We start from the raw sequence: 20,145 nt of genomic DNA, 5'->3' as shown, positions 1-20,145 counted from the left end.
AATTGGGAACACTGGGGAAGGTTTCTAGGAGGAGGGGGTCTGACCTCAGAACTTCTCAGTGAACCATGGAGCTACAGTTTGGCTGGACAGGTTCTGATGGTGGTGTAGCTGATGGCAGAACACAGCTGGGCAGGCAAGGAGCCTTTCACCTTCCACATGTGCTTCAGTCTCTGGTTTATTTCCCATCACTGTACTGCTGCCAAAACCATCATGTTGATTTTGACCTGCACTGATATTATTTCCATGGTCACCTCCAGGTGGCCAGAGCATGCGTGGGTATATGTTACCAAGCCAGCAAGCATCTCTACATTCTGTGGGACACAGGTTCCTTTCAAGAGTTCCTGATAGCCAGTCTCTTTTGGCCTACTCCCTAAGCCTCAAGAAAAATGGTGGTGTTGGTAGGGGCCTTTAGAATAATCCAGGACTGGACCTCTCAGATTGGAATGCCGTCTTCTCTATCTATTGCTGCATAACCAGTTACCCCAAACTTAGCACATTAAAACAAGAAACATTGATTATCTCACAGGTTCTGTGAGTCAGGAATCTGGGAACAGCTTAGATGGGTACCTCCAGTTCTGTCCTGAGGTTACAGTCTCATCTGAAGGTTCCACTGGGGGAGGACCCACCATCAAGCTCAATCACGTCATTGGCAGGATCCAGTTCCCCATGGGTTGTTGGACTGGGGGCCTCAGTTCCTCGCAGACTGTTGGCTGGAGGCTGCCCTCAGTTGCTTGCCTTGTGGGCTTCTCCATAGGCAGCTCACAACATGGCAGTTGGCTTCCCTCAGAGCAAGTGAGCAAGACACAATCCCTCAGATCAAGCCACATCCACAGCCTTTTTGTAACCTAATCCTGGAAGTGACACACCATTTCCTCTGCCTCGTTCTTCTTGCTAAAAGCAAGTCACTAGATCCAGCCCAGTCAAGGGGAGGGACTGCACAAGGGCCTGAAGCACAGAAGGTGGAGTTACAGGGGACCCTCTGGGCGCTACCTGCCACAGGCACCCAAGCTTACATGGCAAGGGCTAAAGTGCATATTCTCAGTGCACCTCTGTGGATCAATTTTACTTGAAGACTTTTTTGGGGGAGAACTCCATTTAAAATCTGAATATAAGCATTGATATGTAATCACACAGAATGAAAAACTAGCATGGCTTTTCAGAGGAAGAACACAAGTTTTTAATTAATGCTGTGCTACTATACCTCTAACTCTTTGCCCTCTTTAGCAGTTAGGGCTGCTTTGGTGGAAATGTTTGCATGTTCTTACTTGAGCTCTTTGCTGTGCAGATGAGATGCCAAGACCCAGAGAGGGGACAGACTCTTCCAGGGCCACGGAGCCGGGGGTAGTAGCCATGGGAGGGACATCTAAGGCACCTCAGACTCTGGCCCAGTGTGTCCCCTCCACCTCTCCGCACAGTCTCTGCCTCCAAATCAGTCCATACAACTTTTAGGCATGTATTCTCTGCTTTTTGCAACCTCTATCCTGTCCCAGAAAGAGATTGGGGAAAATAGGTCAAAATTTGGAGACTTGAGCCTTGATGTTGTTGTTTTAGTTAAATTTCAGGGTCTACATCTCCTATTGAGTCACGCTGTGTCCTGAAAAGTTGCATAAATCAGTATTACTTGGCTCAGACAGTGTGTCTCTGCAGTTATGAATAACATTTGTATTAAGAACAGTGAGCCAATACACAGCGTTACTGTGAGACTGACAGGATCAGACAGAAAACCTCAGTCAATACTTTCTGTCTGGCAGAAAGCCCTTTTCCAGAGCATCCGTCTCCTCCCCCCACCAAAGTAGTCTTTTTATAAAACCAAGCTCGGCAGTACATTTTATAGAAGATGACAGGTTCCCTTAGAGCCCACCTTAACATTCCTAAAAATTAATGGAAATGGGAGACTTAAAAGGATGGTCAAACTCATTAGCAGCCCTGCAGCCAAAACAAGGAAGGCCAGCTTTGGTCATTGAGACTGTCACTGGCCAGAATGTTAATACTATTCCCAACTCCACGGTTCCTTTTGGATTTCAATATTTTTTTTTTTTTTTTACTTTTGGTGCTTTCAAAGTGTTTCTTATCAATTATTTAACTTTTATTGAAAGTCGATAGTAAGAAGTAGTTTTCATTGGGGGAAAGCAACGAGATAAGCGGAATTTTTTTTTTTTTTTTTAAAAGGATAGCTTTATTACTGATACGTTGCCAGGCAAAGGGGGACACATCGGGCTCCTGCCTCAAAAAACTATGTGTCCCTGATAAAGCGGAATTGGAGTAGGGAGACCGGCATATATTAGCTTCATTGTCTTACTTAAGTTGTTTAATCATTTTTAAACTGGTTTCCATGTCTGAAAAATATTGTGCCAGTAGCACCTATCTTACAGATTCTTCTGTGCTCACAAAGCAGCATGACGTATTTAAAGTGCCAATTGTGTATGCTACTTAGTGCATAGTTGGTGCACATTAAACGGTTTCGTTTCCAATCTCCTTAATAGTCTGTAACTGCTAGAAACAACCCCGGTTCTTTTCTTTGTCAGACCATTATCTCAGTGTCCCCACTTTGCACTGTCTCCTCGGCTTGGGCCAGACCTGCGGCATTTGCATATGTCACCCCAGATTTCATCTTTTCCTGAATAACTAAAAGCCTTAACCTTTATAATTTTGCTCAATGGCTCCCAAGACGTAAATACAGCCATCAAAATATGCTCATGTTTCCTGGTCTTTGGAAATATAGTCGTTTTGGGAACAACTATTTGTACACTGTGTTTCGTGAGGAAGGTCTATTAAGAAGTCAGTGTTGGTTTTCATGACAAGATTGTTCAGTCCAGAGGATGAGCTCCACTCAGCTACCATCAGCCACCTCTTCCTTTGTAAATGGAAGCTTCTCTGGGACCTGCCCAGGGCTGACCCTCTCCGGTTCCTCTTTGGACTCCTTTAGGATGACATCACTTCCCACTGCTTCAGTGGTGACTGGCTTGAGTTATATCAGTTATTAAAAATGATCTAATATTTTCCTCTTAAATCTAGGGCCCTGGCTTGTTCTATGATTAAGCTGGTGATTTATTTATAATATGGTACGAGACGGCTACAGCCACTCTATGATGTAATCTAAGAATGACATGAAAACAAAATAGGCTTTTACATAATGAAAGTGTTCCTGTAATACAGTTTAGGGCAAGGCTGTTTTTCCCTTGAGCATAGAGATGGATTCTTTACTTTCCCTCCCGTCCTTTCTTATCTCTGTTTCCCATTTGTAAGTCTTAAGGACTTTAAGTCAATTTTAAAAAAATCAGCATTTAAAACCCCCACAAAGACTCTGGTTGACTCTTGTCGTCATCTTTGTTCCCCTCCCCCAGTGCTCTCCTTGGCCTCTGTTTTGGCTACAGCTCTCTCAGCAGCCCTTAGCTTCCTCTCATCACGCCATGGTCCTCACCATTCCTTTGCTTATGCTGTTCTTGCTACAGGAAATGCTTCCCCGATCCTGAATTTTCTTCGGCTAAAGGCAGATGTAGCTCACTGGTTCCTACAGATAGCAAACTTCTTCAGGCCAGCTCAAATGCACCTCTCCCTCCAAGCCTTCTCTGAAGCTTCTGCTTCCTATTTAGAAACCCCTTCTCTGTATTTAATACCACAGAACTTAATACAACAGCGTTCCCATCCCCACTGCAAGGAACACTGATAGAATATCAGAGTTAGAAGAGGAGAAGGGACTCAGGAAAATGGGGAGGGGGCCTTTGTAGTTCTGGTTCTGCTCCTAACACTGAGACACAGGGAAGTCACGGCCCATCTTTGAGCTTCAGTTTTCCTCATCTGAAGAATGAGTAGTTTGGGTTTCATTTCATGTGGCCGCATGGTGGATTGGTAGTGGCTCTTTGAGATGCTGTGTTGAGAAGGATTCTGAAGCGGTATCCTGACCGAGAAGGAAGGAGTCCGTGATCATTTAACAGGGTCTGCCATGGCTGTGGGTGGGGAAGGGAGGGTGGAGGCGCACAGGAGGTTTCTGGGCAATTTTTGGACTGGGTGATTTAGAGCTCTCTTTTTGTTTTACCTTCTGGGATGCTTTGATTTGCTGACTTTAAGTGTCTTGCCCAAGGTCACACAGGCAAGTGGTGGTTCGAATCCAATGCTCAGATATGGAGATGGTTAAAAACTACATATTCTAATGCAGCCTGGCCGTGGGAGTTGAGAAGCTGGGATCAACAAGACTAGAGGGGCCATGTTTTACCGGAGGCACAAGAGTCCCCAAATTCTTTGTGTCCTTGGGGTGGAGTGGGCTCAGGAGGTGCTCTTCACCTCTTTGCTTTCTTTGCTTCCAAAGAGTTATAATGTCTACAGTATTCTAATTTATGTCAAAGGTGGCATTTCAAGGTCAAGGTCAGAAAGTTAGGTTACTCTGCCAGGGTCTTCTTCCTGGGTCAAGGCTCACAGAGTTAACCCATGTTCCTTTGGATCCTCTGTGCCCCTCTCCCAGACCCCAGACAAAATGCTCAGCTCTCCAAAGAATGCTAAATTGCTTGAGCACTAGATCAGCTCCAAAAAAAAAAAAAAAAAGTCCTGGAACAGTGAGAGACAGAGAGAGATAGAGGAGGGGAAGGAAGGGGTCAGTTTAGGATGGATGAAAGAAGGAACCGGAAGTGGTTAGTGTGGAGAAGAGAGAAAGGGGATGGAGGAGGAGGGAGCAGAGTGGGACTCTGCCATGGAAGGGGACATGAACTTTCTCTTTGTGACCCCAGAAGGAGTTCTGGGAGCAGTGGGTGGAAGCAACAGAAAGACAGTGTGAGGGAGAATGTTTTAGTATTAAGAGCAGACCACAGTGGCATGGGCCATTTCGGGCGTTAGGGTTATTTAGGTAGAGGCTGATACTGATGGGTCCTCGCAGAGGAAATAAGACATTGGACTAGATGCCCTTTAAGGTCGTTCCTGTCGGGAGAGCATGGAATTTTCTATAGACATGTTTTGTGTGCATTTTGTGTGCAAATTAAATAATTTTCATTTTAAAGCGAAGGCTGTATGGAGGAAAGTGATTCTTCTTTTCTTCATGGTCTTGGCACACAGAAATGCTGACTTATCTTGGGCAATCTTGTTTCACTTAGCATTATTGATGAAGGAAAGGAGGCTAACTAAGGATGTCTAAGTACTTGTTTGTGCTGAATGCAGTTTTGAGGATGATTTCTGAGCTTCTTTTCAAGATAGTTCCAAGGAATTCTGTTCTGTTGGCGTCCTTCAGTCCGCTCCCCGCCCACTCCCCCCTCCAATGTCAACAGCTTGCTTTTTCTGTACTATCAGAGTGCTTTGTTTATACCTCCAGTGGAGCACGTTGCTTTGCTCTGCTATGTAAGCAGATTTCCAGTCTTCCTTCTCCACGAGGTTGTAGAAGCTTCCTAAGAGCATAAGTCCTGTCTTATTCCATAAGAGGACCTATGGTGCCCAGTGTAGTGGTTTGCAAATAATGACGATGACTCATTAACCTAACAACTGGGTATTTAGCACCTACTATGTGCTAGACTATTCCAGGTGTAGGGAATAGAACTGTGAACAAAATCAGATAAACTTTCTCTTTGATGGAAACAGACAACACATAAATCAATGAGTAAATAGATAATATTTAGGTTGTGATCTATTTTCAGAAGAAAAATAAAGCAGGTTAAGGGCACAGAGTGTGGGGATGACACAGATTTAAAATTCATTGGTCCGAGAAGGTCTTACTGATACGAGTACACAGGCACACGGGCCTGAAGGCAGTGAGGCAGTCAGCTGAAGAGAGGGGAAAGAATGTTTCAGGCTGAAAGAAAGCAATTGCCAAGGCCCCGAGGCCGAAGCATGCCTGATGCATTCCAGAAAAGTGAGGAGGCCAGTGTGGCTGGAGTAGAGTGACCGAGGTGAAGAGTGCAGGAGAGGAGGCCTCCCATTCTCATAAAGACAGATGCAACAACAAATATTTGTTAAGCACGTACTGAAGATGCTCAGAAAAAAAAATTGCCTTTGTGATTTAAAGAATCCACTGCAATCTAAGAAAAGGAGGATGAAAGTTATTTCTGGCTTTCAGCTATAAGATACAGGGACAGTGGATGGAGAGCTGGGACAGTACCGGGGGCAGCTCAGAACAAGTCCAGTTGCGGAGGGTATGGTTTCCCTCTTGTCTGTCGCTCTCCGTGGTGGAGGACCCTCCTTTCTTAGTCTCTGCTCCTGCGTCAGGCGCACCTGCAGGGAGGCTGGGGCCCCGGGTGCAGATGGGCAATTGCATGCCTAATCACCCATTCAGACACCCACTTATTTGTTTTCCACATGCAAATATGGGTTTTTTGCAGATGGATTTAATATATTTGTTGCTTCCCCATTTTATTTAAAACAAAACAAACGACCAACCATGTCAGTTGAGGGCAACAAATAGAAACATGAGTATTATACGGTCTTTGCCATGCGTGCTGATTACATGGCTGAGAGGATTCCTAGGCAAATCAGTCTTTTCTGTGCTCAATTTTATTTTTACTTTATAGTACTCCTCTTACTCTCATTATTGTTTTAAAAAAAAAAGTTTTAAGAGGGATGTGGTATTATTTACCCTAAATCATTTTCTCAATTTTTCAGGCTCCATGTTTTTACTGTGTGGTTTCCACGTTTACCTTTTTAGTTTCTGAACTTCTGGTCCATTGTAAAAAAAAAAAAAAAAAAAGGCATCATGGGGTCTCCAAAGGCCAATAGCAGGTGGTTCCTACAACTTCTTTAGCCTGGGAATAAACAAATAAACAAACACAAATTAGAAGTACTTGCCCCTATTGATGCGCTATTATTACTTATTGTGCAAGATCATGCAAAAAGTCACTTCCATTTATCTGGGAGCCTGTAGGTCAACACCAATATCAGAGAGAGGGCTTTGGAGGGTGTCTGTTTTGATGTCTGATGAAATTTCAGAGCTCTAGAGAAGGATGTCAGAATTGGTAGTTGCATTGGCATTTATTTTATTCCGAATGCCTCACTTTACAGTTAGGGAAACTGAGGCCCAGAGAGGTAAAATGACTTGTTCAAGGTGTCAGAGAGTAAGGGGTAGAGATCAGACTTGAGCAGCTGGAGTCCTGGCAGGTGGCAGCCTCTGTGGCCGGGGGATGAAGAGACTGCTGGAGCCCCCAGAGGATCTCATCTCAAGGTGAGGTCTGTGTGTAAAGCGGGGGGCATGTGTCCCATTTTTTTCTCTCATAAACTAATTAAAAAATCCTTTTGGTGTCAAATCTTAAGCAGAGAAGCAGTGATGGGGATTGTGGGTAGGAATTGCTTGCAGTTTGCCTAAATAACAAGTTTGTGGACTGGATAAGAGGGATGTTGGGGTGGATTATGTGTGTGTGTGTGTGTGTGTGTGTGTGTGTGTGTGTGTGGTGGGGGGAGAGAGAGAGAAAGAAGAGTGGGGTGGGGAGTGAGAGAGAGGATGGAGATGAACAAACTAGGAGGGAGAGGGCAGACCACTTGGCAGTAGGAACTAAATAATTAGGCACAGGATTTCTGAGCCAGAAGGAAGTCTAAAGCTTATTGAATTGGACTACTTTATTTTGTAGAAAAAGAAACTGATGTCCAGAGTGGTTGAGAGCCTTGCCCCCCAGTCATCCAACTCGAACTGAGTAGTTAGCATATCACATCGGCAACATCCTTTGATAGAAACTTTTATTTGAAAAAGTACCGATCATCACTATCAAGTCGTTAGCCAGTAGGGCCACTCATGTGAGAGGAAGCATCTGCCTTCTTAGGGGTTCTTTTTTCAGAGGTGGCTTTGCCAGGAGGAGATTGTCAAGGGCTGTGACAGCTCCAAGCACAGGTCTTCTCTGTTCTTGCAGCTGTGACAGAAACCTAATCAGACGTCAGATGAACGCTTGACCGACCTCCCCAGTGGCCATCTTCCAAATGATCTTCTGAAAAAGTTAGGTTTGGAGATGAAGGCCAGTTAAGTAACATTTTGTGGATCTTTTACATGTTCTTTAATGTAGGACCCTTTCACTTTTAAACGTTAAACGTTAGGATGCTGGATTACCGGAGATGTACGCAAAGTCCAAGGTGATATTTTCGGAGGTAGCCTGAGAGGAGGAAGGTCCGTATGTATGAAAAGGGCAAACTTGTCAGGAACATATTGAGAGCTGGTCAACGGGTAGTGGCGGCAGGAATGATGAATGGTTCTGGGGACAGCCTTGACCCTGAAGGCCTCCAGGAGTCGAGTGTGGTGAGCGAGGGAAGGAATATTGATATAAGACGCATTCAGCTTGCTGTGTGGGCTCTGTGCAGGGGCCCTCTCTGCAACTGTCTGCCCTGAAGTACTCGCTGTCTTCTTCTCCTGCTGATACTGTGTGGCTTGATGTAAATGCTTCCCACCGTGGGCTGGACAATGCTAGACACCGCCCGCAGCCTCTGTGTCCGTGTCAGACACAGCGTGTTGGGCATTCAAGTGGCTCCATCCTTATTCCCATGTCTTTCTCTCCCCTCCGCCCCACCATGCCCACCCACCTCCCCCCTTTGAGAAAAAAATCACCCGAATTGTTTGAAGGTTCATTTATGCGGATTTGTTTGTATTTTTGTTTTATTTTATTTAATTAATTTGTTTGTTTGTTTTTGGCTGCATTGGGTCTTCGTTGCTGCACGCAGGCTTTCTCTAGTTGCGGTGAGCGGGGACCACTCTTTGTTGTGGGCTTCTCAGTGCGGTGGCTTCCCTTGCCGCGGAGCACAGACTCTAGGTGCGGCAGGCTGCAGCAGCTGTGGCTCGCGAGCTCTAGAGCGCAGGCTCAGCAGTTGTGGCGCATGGGCTCAGCTGCTCCGCGGCATGTGGGATCTTCCCAGACCAGAGCTCGAACCCGTGTCCCCTGCATTGGCAGGCAGATTCTTAACCACTGCGCCACCAGGGAAGTCCTGTTTGCATTTTGTTACTAATTTGTTTCCTGTTCATATATGAAACAAATTCACCTTATGTGAGACCACATTATAATATACTTGAATTCTCTTTGGCTCTATGATTTCTTTTGTTTTTTCTTTTACTTAAAAAAGGGATTTTTCTTTCTCTCCTCAGACCTCTAGCTTTCTCATCTACACAGACAATCTATTTTTGAAGACTCTTCAGGGAGTTGCCAACTTTGTTGGAACTATTAGTGTAGAAGCAATTCGGATGACAGAATCCCACAGTTAACTTGCTTTTCTAGAAACAATTTATTTTCCCTTTAGCTTCAAGGAGTAGCAGTGGGGAATAGGGCGTTCTGAAAATAAAAAAAATGTGCCAAATGAGTTGCTGATTTCCAGCGAGGCACATGGAAAAAAGGTTTTGATTTCAGTGACCTCTCTGCTGGTTGGAAAACTCTAGGCTGGTAGATTTCATGATCCCGAGACTGAGTGCTCTCAGGTTACAGAGAGTAATGAGGGGAAATCTCAGGGTGGAGGGCGCTCTCTTATTGGGCTCAGGGCTGTTACAGAGACATAGTGTCCTTTGGCATTAAGACACATCATTTCTTCCGGTCGGGTCATGTTTAAGGACTAGTTCCACCAAATCCCCAAGTACTCGGAGCCCAGAGGGAATGCAGAGCATTTGAAGAGTCAGCCTTAGCATGGATTGTGTTTGTGCGTGGCCAGTGGCCAAACTTGGTGATGCCTACTGGCTTTGTTCAACAAATTTCTTACATCTAGACACAGGCCTGCATCTTATGTGCCCCCCCCCCCTTTTTGGTGGTGTCCCTATTTGATTTGTCTTGCATTTAGGTCTATTTGGTCTTAAAAATAACACACTAAATAAGAGGCCGGGTGAGCTGAGCTCTGACCCCAGCTCTGCTACAACCATCTGCGGAACTACCCTCAAAATTTTCATTTATTCAAGAAATATTTAAATGAGCACTTTTTACACATCAGTTACCTGAGACACAAAAAATGTGTAAGACACGGTTCTCACCTTGGCTGCTCACAGTCGGGGATAGAGGACCAAGTACAAAAATAGATCACGAAGTGACTTCTCCTTTCTGGTCTCCCTTTTACATATGGAAGAGTCAGAGCTGGGGCAGGTGATGGCCACGTCCTTTCGGAGGCTCACATGCAGTCATTTGTACAAAACTCATCAAACATCTGATAGTCACTTATCTAATTAAAAATTGACAAACATTTCCCTTTTCTTCCCAGTTTATCAGGGGTGATGTTGCAGATGAATGAGGCAGTATCTATAGAATGCTTTAATAAGCAAGTTGGAAAAAGACGTGCTATAACTTTGAGGCGTAATTATTAATGGAGAAATGAAAACAAGGGCTGATGTTTTTAGAGAGAGAACAGATGGTTCCTTTGTTTAGAATTTGAGTATAAATGAGAGAGGAAAAGAGATACTTGCCATATTGTTTAGGCCCTGAATGTGAGTGACTTTAAAATGCCAAAACAATCTGGTGAGGAAAGTCCCATGGATTCAAAATAGCTCCTACACTGATCAAACTATAATTAATTTAACAAAAAAATGACAGTAAGAAAAATCCTAATAAGAATTGCCACGGTGACAATTGACAGAACCTAACAAAAACTCCCATTTTTGCGTCAACTCCAGAAACTTAATTTTTCCTGTGTTCAGGACTTATACCACACAGCAGAACAAATTAGTGGGAACTGATTTAAAACGGTGTTTCTTTCTAAAGTCATCCCCGCCCCCCGAGTTATTTCAGTTTCCCATGACTCAGAAAGGAAATCTTCAGGATTCACGAGAAATTGGCAATCCTCTCCCACCTTTGCTGTCGGAAACTGCTGGAAAAACTGAGAGTTGGGGCAGTTTAACATGGGAGAGCAAACCTCAAAGGACATGGGGGGTTGGGATTGCAGAAGGCAGGGTCTGGGAAGGTTCTTCAAGAAACTTGTGGACAAAATCTTGTCAAATGGTTTCTTTCTCTCTTTCTGCATTTAATTTCTTATATCTGCCTTTGCAGTCCACAGTTAATTAATGTATCCTTTTGGTGTGGTCCTTGCCCTCTTGAGCCGACAAAAAACGTGGGCTGTGAGAATGAGGTCTTAGGCCACCAGGCCTTTCACCTTGTCTTAGGAGGCAGCTTGTGTGCTAATGCCTCCTGTACAATGAAGACAGCAAAGTATAATTGAACAATAAAGCATGTTTTCTTCTCCAACCCCTGCATTTTTTGTCGGTCAAAAAACTCTGCTTTTGGGTGTGCTCTGCTAAAAAAAAAAAAAAAAAAAATCAAATAATGGTAAATATCCTGTGCTGCTCTTACCGTTCTCCTTTGTCCATGATATCGTAATATGTTAGGGAAACAAAGATTTCCGTTTCTTGACTGTAATTGTTGAAATACATATTCTGAGTTTTCCATTTTATGTATTGGCTGATAGCATAAAATAGTGTGGCATGGTGTAAGGATTTTCTAATGGAGAAATGTCTGAGAGTATCCCTTGGGTGTTGTATCTGCTTCTTAATTGTTTTGTCATCTTGAGGAAGTTTCTTTATCCCTTGTCATTTCTTGATCTCTAAAATGAGATTATCAAGATGATCTCCACAACTTTTTTTTTTTTCCTCATTAACATTAAATCCGTGGTACCTGAGAGTTTTGGGAACAGACAGATATTTCTAGGCATCTTCATTTTTCTGACCTTTAAGTGGAATGATGACCCCTTAACGCACGTAATCATCAGCCTCAGTAATTTTCAGACGCCTCTAGGAAGCAGACACCCCGCACTTCATTGCGCTAATTTGTTTGTGATTAACATTCTCTGCCCTTTCTCATATCCCAAGCTCATGTTTTGAAATGTAACTATAGGGTATTCTTTCCCTCTTGCACTAAATATCTTGCTCAAAGTTATTAATCCATTAAGTGACAACAACTTATTGACATCTAAGGCTTTTCTTTCATTTTACGGCCTTAGATGAGAGGTTTTGGGGTCTCAGCCTCCTTTGCTAGAGGTTAGTGAACCAAGACCTGGTGAGGGGACTCTGGTTGTCTCGTCACCCGGATGAACTAGAACAGGAACTGTAGTCATCTTATACTTAAAGGCCTGACAGGAAAGCCTCTTCCCTTCAGCAGTCAGAGAGGCATGTTGGTGTGGAGTTGGGGGACGTCAGTGTGACTAAGCTCAAATCACTTGAGCTTTCTGAGCCTCACTTGACCCATGCGTGAAATGGGGTAATGACCTCTTTTCTGCATGAAAGCGGAGGGCTGTCCAGACAACTTCTGGGGAGCTCTTCCTACCCTGGGATCTATGATTCTGTGAGCAAGTACCACTCCCAAGGTACTAGTTGCCAGGTACTTGGGTGGGGAAAAGAAGGTTGAGGCTATTTTCAGAGCCTTAGACTGCTTATAGACTATTTGGTAGGAGAGCGATACCTTTGAAAAGTTAAGGAACGCTTTTATATATTATGTGAGGAAGTTGATAAAAACTGATACATATACAAAGTACCTTAAAATCTATCACCTTTTTTTCCTCTAGCTTGGTGAAATTGGTTTGTCATTTTTGCCATTTTATTTTTGTGGAAACTGAACCAGGGAGAGAAATCGTAGGATGCTGTCAGTGTCAGTCTAAGGATACTGTAAAGCAGCAGGTGAAGTTTTTCCTAGAGCTTAGGAGCTGCAGAGGAGTTTACAATCTTCCAGTCCAGTGGTTTGCAAGCCTGGCCACCTATTAAAATCTCTGGAGGAGCTAAGAAAAAAAAATGCCCTGTCCTTAAGCTGCTCACCTGAATTAGAGTGTCTGAGCTTCAGTCTTATTTTAGAGCTCCTTGGAGACCCATTGATCTCATCTTGATCTTTAACCTGTGTCTTTGGTGGTATCTTGGTAAATATCTCTCTCCATGGGCTGTCACACCCCTGACACACAAGTGAAACTGCTGGAGGACCAAGAATTTCACCCAAACAACACGAACGCACTGGGAACTCTACTTGAGAAGGCTCTTAAGTTCTGCGAGGCCTTAAAATAAATATAAAGGGAGAGAAGGGCTTAATATTTTTTACACTGGTACGTGCCTTCTTTTATGCTTCTAAGAACGTATAAAATGATAGCAAGGAATATATTTCATTGCTTTAATTGTTCAGGTCTTTTTAAAGTCTGTACAATAAAATACCATTTAAGCTAACTGACATTTATATTTTAATGCTTTTTGGAAAGGAACAATACCTAGTATTCAGCTGCAGTATAATTTTTAATTTTATATATATATATATATTTTTCCCCAGTCAGCAGGCCCTGTTTTGGAACCAGAGGGCTGAGAGTTCTGCTGCCTTCCCAGATATTTTACCTGTTTCTGTTTAAACATCAAATTCTATTTGGTTGATGGTTCTTGACCTCATAATGTCTAACCTTCATATCTTTTTATTTCCCTCTCCAAACTTATCCAGGAAGAAAACTGCAAGGCCTGATTCACTATTTTTTCCTCCTGCTGGGAAGTTCAGGTGTGTAGCACATGTGACCTAGTCTATATTTTGACAAAAAGAGTGTTCCTTGCCCATCCGCCTCCCCAATACCGTGCACTTGGTGATCTTTAACCTCAAAGGCCACTGCTGATAGATTTTAAAAAATTGATGCTAGCTATTACCTTGTTAGATATAGCTCTTCTTCCAACTCTAAACTTGCTCTTTCTAGAAGGGAAATAGTACTCGGATTGCAAATGTGGTGAACTGGAATTTCAGAGGCTTGAATTGACCTACAAATCTTGTAATTGTAGCCCTGGTTACATATACACTGTGGCCTTGTACATGTTATATATTATTTACCCCAGGAGTTTTAGAAGAAGAAATGATAGGATAATCTTCCATGTTAAGAAATTAAAATGTGCAAAATTCTTTGTGTCGCTGTGAAACATACAGACACATATTATATGGAATGAAGTAGTTTTGACTTAATTTATTAATTACTTTCAAATCCTGTTAGAAAACAGAGCTACTTCTTAATTGTTACATTTTTTTCCCCTTCTCTTTCTCAGTGGTTATTACTTTAATTTTTTATTGTAAGTGATTTCCAACATAAAAAAAATAGTCCAAACAATACCCATAAGCTTTTAAAATTTAAAAAATTTTTAAAATTATTTTTTTATTGAGGTATAGTGGATGTACACTATTATTTAAATTACAGGTGTACAACATAGTGATCCACAGGTTTTAAAGGTTATACTCCATTTATAGTTATTTAAAAATATTGGCTATATTCCCTGTACTGTACGATATATTCATGTAGATTATTTATTTTGTACATAGTAGTTTGTGCCTCTTAATCCCCTACCTGTATCTTGCCCCTACCCACTTCCCTTTCTCCACTGGTAACCACTGGTTTGTTCTTTATATCTGTGAGTCTGTTTCTGTTTTGTTATATTCACTAGTTTTTTTTATTTTTCAGATTCCACATGTAAGTGATATCATACAGTATTTCTTTCTGTCTGATTCATTTCACTAAGCATAATACCCTCCCGGTTCATCCATGTTATTGCAAATGGCAAAACTATTCTTTTTTATGGCTGAACAATATTCCATTATATATCACATCTTCTTTGTCCATTCATCTGTTGAGGGACACTTAAGCTGCTTCCATATCTTGGCAGTTGTAAATGATACTGCTATGAACATTGGGGTGTGTATGTCTTTTCAATTTAGTGTTTTTGTTTTCTTCACATATATATCCAGAAGTGGAATTGCTGGGTCATATGGTAGAATACCCATATGCTTTCATCAGATTCATCGATTGTTAACATTTTATCCCATTTGCAGTCTCCCCTCTCTATCTTCTTCTTATGTGTATACACACACACACACAAACACATATACATATATATATTTTTCTACAGTATTTGAGAGGAAGTTGCACATGTCATGATACATCATGGCCCCCTATGCCTAAGTGCAGTGTGTATTTCCTAATAATAAAGATCATCTCTTCATATTCACATTATAGTTATCAACTTCAGTACCCATAACATTGATTTAATACTTTTTTTTTGAATTTTATTTTATATATTTTTTTATACAGCAGGTTCTTATTAGTTATCCATTTAATACATATTAGTGTATACATGTCAATCCCAATCTCCCAATTCATCACAGTACCACCCCCCCTGCCCCCCACCGCTTTCCCCCCTTGGTGTCCATATGTTTGTTCTCTACATCTGTGTCTCAATTTCTGCCCTGCAAACCGGTTCATCTGTACCATTTTTCTAGGTTCCACATATATGCGTTAATATACGATATTTGTTTTTCTCTTTCTGACTTACTTTACTCTGTATGACAGTCTCTAGATTCATCCACGTCTCTACAAATGACCCAATTTTTTTCCTTTTTATGGCTGAGCAATATTCCATTGGTTATATGTACCACATCTTCATTATCCATTCGTCTGTTGATGGGCATTTAGGTTGCTTCCATGACCTGGCTATTGTAAATAGTGCTGCAGTGAACATTGGGGTGCATGTGTCTTTTTGAATTATGGTTTTCTCAGGGTATACGCCCGGTAGTGGGATTGCTGGGTTGTATGGTAGTTCTATTTTTAGTTTTTTAAGGCACCTCCATACTGTTCTCCATAGTGGCTGTATCAATCTACATTCCCACCAACAGTGCAAGAGGGTTCCCTTTTCTCCACACCCTCTCCAGCATTTGTTGTTTGTAGACTTTCTGATGATGCCCATTCTAACTGGTGTGAGGTGATACCTCATTGTAGTTTTGATTTGCATTTCTCTAATAATTAGTGATGTTGAGCAGCTTTTCATGTACTTCTTGGCCATCTGTATGTTTTCTTTGGAGAAATGTCTATTTAGGTCTTCTGCCCATTTTTGGATTGGGTTGTTTGTTTTTTTAATATTGAGCTGAATGAGCTGTTTATATATTTTGGAGATTAATCCTTTGTCCGTTGATTTGTTTGCAAATATTTTCTCCCATTCTGAGGTTGTCTTTTCGTCTTGTTTGTAGTTTCCTTTGCTTTGCAAAATTTAAGTTTCATTAGGTCCCCTTTGTTTATTTTTGTTTTTATTTCCATTACTCTAGGAGGTGGATCAAAAAAGATCTTGCTGTGATTTATGTCAAAGTGTATTCTTCCAATGTTTTCCTCTAAGAGTTTTATAGTGTCTGGTCTTACATTTAGGTCTCTAATCCATTTTGACTTTATTTTTGTGTATGGTGTTAGGGAGTGTTCTAATTTCATTCTTTTCCATGTAGCTGTCCAGTTTTCCCAGCACCACTTATTGAAGAGACTGTCTTTTCTCCATTGTATATCCTTGCCTCCTTTGTCATAGATGAGTTGACCATAGGTGCGTGGGTTTATCTCTGGGCTTTCTATCCTGTTCCATTGATCTATATCTCTGTTTTTGTGCCAGTACCATATTGTCTTGATTACTGTAGCTTTGTAGTATAGTCTGAAGTCAGGGAGTCTGATTCCTCCAGCTCCGTTTTTTTCCCTCAAGACTGCTTTGGCTCTTTGGGGTCTTTTGTGTCTCCATACAAATTTTAAGATTTTTTTGTTCTAGTTCTGTAAAAAATGACATTGGTAATTTGATAGGGATTGCATTGAATCTGTAGATTGCTTTGGGTAATATAGTCATTTTCACAATCTTGATTCTTCCAATCCAAGAACATGGTATATCTCTCCATCTGTTGGTATCATCTTTAATTTCTTTCATCAGTGTCTTATAGTTTTCTGCATACAGGTCTTTTGTCTCCCTGGGTAGGTTTATTCCTAGGTATTTTATTCTTTTTGTTGCAGTGGTAAATGGGAGTGTTTCCTTAATTTCTCTTTTAGATTTTTCATCATTAGTGTATAGGAATGCAAGACATTTCTGTGCATTAATTTTGTATCCTGCTACTTTACCAAATTCATTGATTAGCTCTAGTAGTTTTCTGGTGGCATCTTTAGGATTCTCTACATATAGTATCATGTCATCTGCAAACAGTGACAGCTTTACTTCTTCTTTTCCAATTTGTATTCCTTTTATTTCTTTTTCTTCTGTGATTGCCATGGCTAGGACTTCCAAAACTATGTTGAATAGTAGTGGCGAGAGTGGACATCCTTGTCTTGTTCCTGGTCTTAGAGGAAATGCTTTCAGTTTTTCACCATTGAGAATGATGTTTGCTGTGGCTTTGTCGTATATGGCCTTTATTATGTTGAGGTAGGTTCCCTCTATGCCCACTTTCTGGATAGTTTTTATCATAAATGGGTGTTGAATTTTGTCAACAGCTTTTTCTGCATCTATTGAGACGATCGTATGGTTTTTATTATTCAATTTGTTAATATGGTGTATCACAGTGACTGATTTGCATATATTGAAGAATCCTTGCATCCCTGGGATAAATCCCGCTTGATCGTGGTGTATGATCCTTTTAATGTGTTGTTGGATTCTGTTTGCTAGTATTTTGTTGAGGATTTTTGCATCTGTATTCATCAGTGATATTGGTCTGTAATTTTCTTTTTTTGTAGTCTGATTTAATACTTTAATCTATTGTTTTGTACTTCTGTTTTGTCAGCTTGCCAGTTATATAATATGCTTGACAGCATTTTTCCCCTCTAGTAGAGAATCCAGCCTAAAATCAGGCAGTGCATTTAGTTGTCATGTTTCTTTAGTCTCTTTTAATCTGGAACATTTCCACAGCCTTTCTTCTTTTTTTATGATGTAGACATTTTTGAAGAATACAGTGCCGCCCTTTTGAGAAATATAATATTCCTCATGTTGGGTTTGTCCACTGTTTCTTTGTGTTAAGATTCAGTTATGCATTCCCCACTAGAATATTATGTAGGTGATGTTGTGTCCTCTGCAGGAATTCTGTCTGGAGGCTCACGATGGTGAGTCAAGGTATTGTTCAGTTTCTCCACTATATAGTTACCATTTTTCCCTTGCAGTTATTAAGCAGTCCACAAGGAGATACTTTATTCTTGCTCCTCATCAAAAATTTCCTTGAAATTCTTGTGAAACCAGTCTTTACTATGATGTTTGCAAAATGATGGTTTTCCATATTTAGTGCTTTCTTAATGTTTATTATGCAACATTCTGCAGTCTACTCTAAGCAAGACTCCTTCTCTTCTCTTTCTCTGTTTCAAATATAGGTATGGACTCCAGTTTTCTGTTTCAATCTTGTATAATTAATTAGTGCTATTTAATTATTGTGATGCTTAAATTGTCCCAGACTATTGCAGTGGAGCCCCTTTAAGCTGGCTCCTGTGTCCTTGTGATATGTCCCCATCTTTGTTGTTGCTAGCACTTATTTACCTGCTCAGATAAAAAGATATTTTAGTTTAATCTTGTATCTTCTGTGCTTGAGCTCTGAAGTCAACCATTTCTTCACTGTGTCCTGGTTCTTTTCAGTGGAGAATGGTGTTAGGGACCAATATTTGAGTGCTACGTATGCTCATGTGTACTGTGGTGCCTTTGGTCCTAGGCCCTTCCAATGGCCAGAGCCAGGAAATTTTACACATAAAAGTATATAGGCAAATACGTGTATATATAAAGCACCCACATATATACATACCTGTGCTATATGGATGTGTATCCATATATGTGTATACAAATAATAATAATAATGATTTTATTTTTATTATTGTACACTACACAAAACAAACCTGCTAAAAAGAATTCAGGGTTTGCTTGTGATCTTCTCCCCCCATCTTTAACCCTTCCCAGGATTGAGGGTATATTGTCAAATACTGTGTTTAGGAATTACCTGGATTGGTTCTTTTTTCTTTACGATCCTTCCCCCCAAACCCTCAGTGTCATTATGTTGTTCATTTGAAATTTGTTTGAGTTCAGTTGTTTCATTTGGCTTTGGATTTTAGTTTCTCTCCTTCCCACCCTTGTCTTGTTGATTTAATTTTATTTTTTGAATACGTAAAATGTTAACAAGCTTCAAATGTCAAAACTAAACAAAAAAGTATACTCAGAGAAGTGCTACTCCCTCCAATATTTCTTCTACCCTGTTACTCCCTACACCTCTTGTAGGTAATCAGCCTCATTGTTTTCTTGATTATCCTTCTTGTGTCTCTCATATTTCCTTTTCTTTCTTACACAAAAGGTAACATATATGCTCTTTTGTACTTTGCTTTTTAAAAATTCTTTTCTTCTTTCTTTCTCTCTTCCTCCTTTCTTCTTTCTTTAGAACTTCCTTCCTTCTTTTCTTCTGTCCTTGTCTTTCTCTTTGTCTCTCTCTTCCCTTCTCTCTCTTTTCTTCCTTCTTATTTTCCATCTTTTTGCCTTACTTTCTGCCTTTCCTTCCTTCTTTCTTTCTCTCTTTCTGTCTCCTTCTTTTATATGACTGATCTCCTATGCTTGGACAGTTGAGTAGTTTCCTGCCATGAATAATATTATGCATATTTATTTTTATAACATTGGAGGTGTATCTTCAGGCTATATTCTTAAAAGAGGGAATGCCAGGTCAAGGGAGAATGTTTTGTTAGGTAGGTAGTGCCATATTCCTCTCCATGGGGGTGTCCCACCAGCATCCTCAACCACAGAGTGTATCGTCAAGCTTTTGAATTGCTGCCAATGTGATGGGTGAGAAATGATATCTCAGTGTAGTGTAAATTTGCATATATCCTATTATGAATGAAGTTCAACATCTTTTCCTGTGTTTAAAGACCATATTAGTTAATTTTATAAATTCCATTTTTGTGAATTGTCTGTTCATATCTTTTGCCCATTTTTTAAATTTGAATTTTGGTTTTTTTTTCCCTCAAAAATGTCTCTGTAAATTAGCCCTTAATTTATGAAATATATTATGAATATTTTATCCCAGTTTGTTTTTTGACTTTGTTTATAGTGCTTTTCTCTTTTTGTCATGAAAAAAGGCAACATTTATATTTATATAGACAAGTTTAACAATCTTTTCTTTTTTTTATTGCTTCTTTTCTTTGATCATAGTTAGAAAGCATTTCCTGACACGATATTCGCTTGTGTTATCTTCCAGTACGTGCATAGTTTCACTTTCTTTAAAAAAAAGTAATTAATTAATTAATTAATTAATTTGGCTGCGTTGGGTCTGAGTTGCTATGCGCAGGCTTTCTCTAGCTTCGGTGAGCGGGGGCTACTCTTCCTTGTGGTGCACGGGCTTCTTATTGCGGTGGCTTTCCTTGTTATGGAGCACGGGCTCTAGGCGCGCAGGCTCAATAGTTGTGGCGCACGGGCCCAGCTGCTCTGTGGCATGTGGGATCTTCCCAGACCAGGGCTCGAACCCGTGTCCCCTACACTAGCAGGTGGATTCTTAACCA

The 20,145-nt window shown here is 41.0% G+C and overlaps 1 protein-coding gene across 7 annotated transcripts in view; it reads left to right on the top strand.

Annotated features, from left to right (window-relative positions):
- LPP (LIM domain containing preferred translocation partner in lipoma) overlaps positions 1–20,145 on the top strand; it is a 694,560-nt gene that overhangs the window by 80,677 nt on the left and 593,738 nt on the right. For 2 of the 7 annotated variants that reach the window (XM_082393259.1, XM_082393260.1), the window contains exon 3: positions 13,314–13,367. The exons of the other annotated variants lie outside the window; for them this stretch is intronic. The gene's annotated coding sequence lies outside the window, so the exon portion shown is untranslated. The remainder of the gene's footprint in view (positions 1–13,313; positions 13,368–20,145) is intronic. 7 annotated transcript variants of the gene reach the window in all.

The sequence above is a fragment of the Balaenoptera borealis genome (genome assembly GCF_965194805.1).
Source record: "Balaenoptera borealis genome assembly, chromosome: 5".
Classification (NCBI taxonomy): Eukaryota; Metazoa; Chordata; class Mammalia; order Artiodactyla; family Balaenopteridae; genus Balaenoptera; species Balaenoptera borealis.
The sequence above is the reverse complement of the archived record's forward strand: the minus strand, read 5'-3'. Positions and strand labels throughout refer to the sequence as shown.